The sequence below is a fragment of the Octodon degus genome, unplaced genomic scaffold (genome assembly GCF_000260255.1).
Source record: "Octodon degus isolate 3935 unplaced genomic scaffold, OctDeg1.0 scaffold00007, whole genome shotgun sequence".
NCBI lineage: Eukaryota > Metazoa > Chordata > Mammalia > Rodentia > Octodontidae > Octodon > Octodon degus.
The window spans coordinates 32,870,740-32,875,846 of NW_004524583.1; the positions used below are offsets into that span (position 1 = coordinate 32,870,740).

At 39.7% G+C, this 5,107-nt stretch overlaps 1 protein-coding gene and 1 pseudogene across 1 annotated transcript in view; one reads left to right on the plus strand and one right to left on the minus strand.

The window, feature by feature from the left end:
- Positions 1 to 5,107, plus strand: part of Lin52 (lin-52 DREAM MuvB core complex component) — a 118,559-nt gene that overhangs the window by 32,613 nt on the left and 80,839 nt on the right. The gene's annotated exons all lie outside the window — the stretch shown is intronic.
- On the minus strand, positions 4,564 to 4,911 carry LOC101575226 (annotated as a pseudogene).

Consider the following 5,107-nt stretch of genomic DNA (forward strand, 5'->3'; position numbering starts at 1 on the left):
AATAAATAAAAATAAATATTTAAAAAAAAAATAAAATAAATAAAATAAAATCTCCTTTGGTATGTTGAAAAGAGATCAAGTGAAACTTTCAGAATGGTTATTTGCTTAGGAACAAAACCCTTCCAGTTTCACTCGCCCATTATAGCTCTACTATCTCATTTTAATGCTCAGTCCCTGGTGCAGTGGTAAAGATGTCCTGCACCTCTGGAAATGGCTACAGGAGAAGGGCCGTCACCTCCGCAGTTATTGCTTGTCGCAGTTTGGCCTGTTTACAGACAGAATCGCTCTGTGGGCACTTCTAGTGCAGCGCAGAGATCAGGAAGCAGCAGAACTGGCATTTACACAGGACCTTTGAATTGGCTAATTTTTAACATGCACTTAGTTAAGAAATGATTACAGCCCAAGGAGTCATGACCTCAACTTTTCATCAGCTCCATTGGATTGTGCCTCAGTTTGAAAATGAAGGAGGTATACGGGAAGTTTTAATTGTACCTGTGTGATTTATTCCTAGTCAGCTCTTTAATTTCTTCTGGCTGTCTGAGGTTTCCGACATGCTGTAAATTTCCCCAACTTTTTCATTATCTGCAATTTCTTTATGACTCGTGAATCGGAGTGGAGAGAGAGTGTGGATTTACAGCAGAGATAAACATGTCCATAAAGTCTGTATCTGTGTCAGTAATTGTACTGCTGTCAGTGACTGTCCTGTTTTACAGGCCTCTCATGGGAAAGGTACAGGCCTCACGACCAGCAACCACTGAAGTGCTTGCTTTGATTTGCATTAGCCTGCTAGGAGATTAGGTAGGAAGGGTGGGATAGGAGTTGATAGCAGACCTTGGGCTCATCCGTCTGTCTGTCTGTCAGTTGGTCTGTCAGTCTGTCGGTCGGTCTGTCGGTCATCAGATGACTTCCTAAGATAGCTATGTTGCAAATAGAACATACACATGATGTTCATTTTGTAAATGAAAATTGAAAATGAGACTTAAATTGATATATTAGAATGAAATTCCTTTCTAACTTTATACAATCTCTCTCTCTCTCTCTCTCTCTCTCTCTCTCTCTCTCTCTCTCTCTCTCTCCTCTCTTGTTTTAGGGGTACCAGGGCTCAAACTCAAGACCTTGTGCTTGCCAGGCACATACTTATGCTGCTGAGCTTTCTCCCTGGCCCTACAATGCCTCTTAATGTGACTTCACTTTAACCTTGGGTCTTATTTTTTCTTTCTTTCTTTTCTCTTTTTCTGTTCTCATTTGGAACACTCATTTCTCTTTCAGTGCATTCCTTCCTTCTCAAGAGTGGGGCCAGAAAATGTTAAGATGAAGACCACAACTGTTTCGTTGGCTCTTTCCCAACTACTTACAGTGGTGTAGTGGCAACCATTTATCATGATAGAAGCAGTCTTAGAGGTGGTTAATATGCTGCGGTACCTTGGTTCGTGAACACCCTTTCTGTCTGGCTGTCTGGCTTTCTCTTTCTTCTTTCTTTTTCTCTTTCTTTCTTTGAGACAGGGTCTTGCTACGCAGTTCAGGCTGGCCTTGAACTCCCTTGTAGTGCAGGTGGCCTTGAACCTGCATTGATTCTTCTGCCTCAGCCTCCCAAGTACTGGGATTACAGGTGTGCGCTACCAAACCTGCTCCACAACACTTGTTTGCAAACAGTTTGGTTCCCCAGCTGAAGTGTTTGACAGAATTTTGATTTTGTTTGCAAATTCTGCAAACCAGTGACAAACACAGCTGCACCCATCTTTCCCACACAAGCACAAACACAGCATCTTTCCCAAAATCATAGAACAAATTTTGTGAATGAGGTTTAACAATACTTATCTTTAAGGGGCTCATTATAATCTCTTTAGTGGTTTTTTGTTGTTGTTTTTTTTTCCCCCAGAACCAGGGATTGAACTCAAACCCTTGTGCTTGCCAGGGAAGCGCTTATTCAACTGCGCCATCTCCCCAGACCAGTATGTTCTTAACAGCAGTTTTGAGAGAAACTTAAGAGCAGTTCCTTTTAAATAGGTAGAAAACCAGACTCAAGTATTTTTCTTCTAGTATATTTGATATTTGAACAGATCCCTTAAGAATCATTCCAGGTGTGAAGGCGGATGCCTGTGAATCCCAGCTCTCGGGAGGCTGAGGCAAGAGGATCAGTGAGTTTGAGGCCAGACTGGGCTACATAGTGAGATTCTGTCTCAAGGGGGAAAAAAGAATCAAAATTGTTCTTGCATATACTGAACTTTTTGTTTTCTTTTGCCTTGCTGTGGATCCAATGTGGGTTTCACACATGCTAGGTAAATGCTACTACTGAGCTGTATCCCACCCCTTTTAAAATATTTTATTTTGAGGTAGGGTTTTGCTAAATTGCCCATCCAAATTTGTGCTTCTCCTATCTCAGCCTCCTGGGTAGCTGAAGGACACGCACCATGGGATTATAGACATGCACCATGGTCCAACCATATCCTGAACATTTTTTCTTGTTGATGTTCTTTTAGTTTGTGAGACAAAATCTGGTCATGTAGTTCAGGATGGCCTTGAACTCACAGTGTAGCCTGAGCCGGCCTCAGGCTCACAGCACCTCACCCAGCCTACACCTTTTTTGAAGTGATTTTAAAATATAGGTGTACAAAAAGAGGGTAAGATATATATGAATCTCAACCTGTAGTCAACATAGCAAGTCTAAATAATGTAATGTGGAGAGTTATCTAGTTGATTTCTATACCTTTCCTTTCTTTCTTTTTTTTTTTTTTCTGGTCTAACTCAGCCCACCCTGAGGGTGTGGCTGGCATGGCCTGTGGTGCTGGGGATCAAACTACAGTCCCCTGCACCTGCCTAGGCTTGCCTAAGCAGGTGCTTTAGACTGCTGAGCTATCTCACTGGCCCTCATTCTTTCTTCTGCCTTTTTTTTTTTTTTTTTTTTTTTTACCTGCAACTGATTGTGGCCATCTTTCTACCAGTAGATGGAAGTGAAAAAATAATGAAAATATAAAATTGTTTAGCTCCCATACCTCAAGCCCTGGTGAAAAGTGTGTTTAAAAAATACATAGCCAGTGTAGTGATGAGTGCCTGCAATCTCAGCATTCAGGAGGCAGAGGCAGAAGGATTGCTTTGAATTTGAAGCCAACCTGGGCAACATGGTAAGTTCAAGCCCAGTTTGAACTACACAGCAAGAGCCTGTCTCAGGAAAGAAAGAAAGACAGACAGACAGACAGAAAGACAGACAGACAGACAAGTGTATAATCTCTCAAAGAGAGCTTTGATATTATCTGGGATTTTTATTTATTTTAATTTTTTAATAGATTGCAAATTGAAAATTATTTACAAACATAAATGAATATAACAATAAAAATTGTCTAAAATAAACATGAAGAATTTACAGATCAGTCATAATAGTTCACTGTATCAAAACCAAGAAACATATTCATATAATTAGAATTCTCAAAGTAGAAAGGAATAGGCAATAAATATTTAGAGATTTAAAATTTCTGAATTTAGTTCAACTTATAATACCACATTTCCAAGAAAAATGAGCCTTTTTGCACAAGAAATTTAAATAAAATCATACCAAGATACACAAAAATGAAATTGTCCAAAACTTATTGTAAAGAAAAAAATCATTAAAGCATATACATAAAAATACTAGCTATGGAGAAACAAAATTAAATAGCATCATATGCCATGTTAGAAAGAAAAAAAAGGACCAAGTGTGTAGGAAACTAGACTAATTAAAGGACTAAAAGAAAAAAAAAGATCTGTCCTCTTTGAATTTTATACTTAGCAAACATACCTTTGAAAACTAAAAGTAAGATTTTCTAGTTATACAAATTTGAATTTTTTTTTTTTTTTTGTTCCTCGAATGGCTTCAGGGCACTTTTGGCCAGCGGGAGAGTTGTGAGGTTCGAACTCCAACAACCTGAGGCTGACAGCTTTGTGGAAGCAACCACTTAAAAGGCCTGAGCTAGGGCCAGGCCCCCTAAACTTGAAATATTTTAATACCTCCAGACGTAGCATATAGAAAATAACAAAGAACATAATTCAAAAGGCAAGAGAAGTTGCAGTATGCTCCTGGATGAACAATGAAGACCTCTCAATATGATAGTTATGCAGGATTATATAAAATATATTCGATGAACCCTTAATTAAAGGTCATTGAAGATTTCTATGAAACAGTACCAATCTTTTTTTTTTTTAATAACTAAAGAACATTTATTTTCACTAAGACTTTTTCTTGAGGACATAACTAAACTTTGTCATCATCCCCTACCCCATCTGAAAAGATCAGCACAGTGAATGTTATAAAGCAGATAGGAACAATCTGAAGGACTGGAACCAGTATCGACAAGGAACAACTGCCTTCTGAATCATAAAAATGTTTAAGAAGAAAAAAGAAAGAAAAAGGGCTCAATGGGGGTTTTGGACTGAGAAGATCCTCACACCTCACATTTCATCTAACGCATTCAATCCTGGCTAGAGTGAAACAAGTAGAAAGAGGCTCAGAGGACAGCGCTCCACGGCAGGCAGCGCGCTGCACACGCCTGCGCTCCAGGCCTGCCCCAGCCCCTGCTGTGTCCAACTCAATTATTTGCCACCCTGTTGCGCCTGCCGACGAAGGAGCATGTAGAGCTTCTCTTTGATCCAGTCTTTGTTATAAGGCTGGTGTGTCTGGGTATCAGCTCGGTAAACAAGGCAACTAGGTCTTCCAGATCGTCAATAAAATCAGACAACTGACTGATATCCTGTGTGATAGAGGGACTGTTGGGGTTCATTCTCTTCAGATGTTCTTCATACATCTTACAAACGCCTTCCATGCATTCATTAACAGATTCATAGTCAGCATAAGTTCTGCCTTCTGGCCTCTTAGTAGGCTGCACCAGCAAAATAGTGTGAGGCATCTCGCCAAACCCTCCGCAGCTGCCAACGCCGACTCCACAAGTCACACAGTACCAATCTTATGTGGGGTTATACATGTATTTTTTTTTTTTCATATATATGTGTGTGTATGTGTGTATAAAAGACAGGGAAAAAGTAATATAAAGTCAACAGAAAATGGAAATAAACTTTTTAAAGTTTCTAATACTAGGAGAAGATATCGGGCTGGTGAGATGGCTCAGTGGTCTAAAGC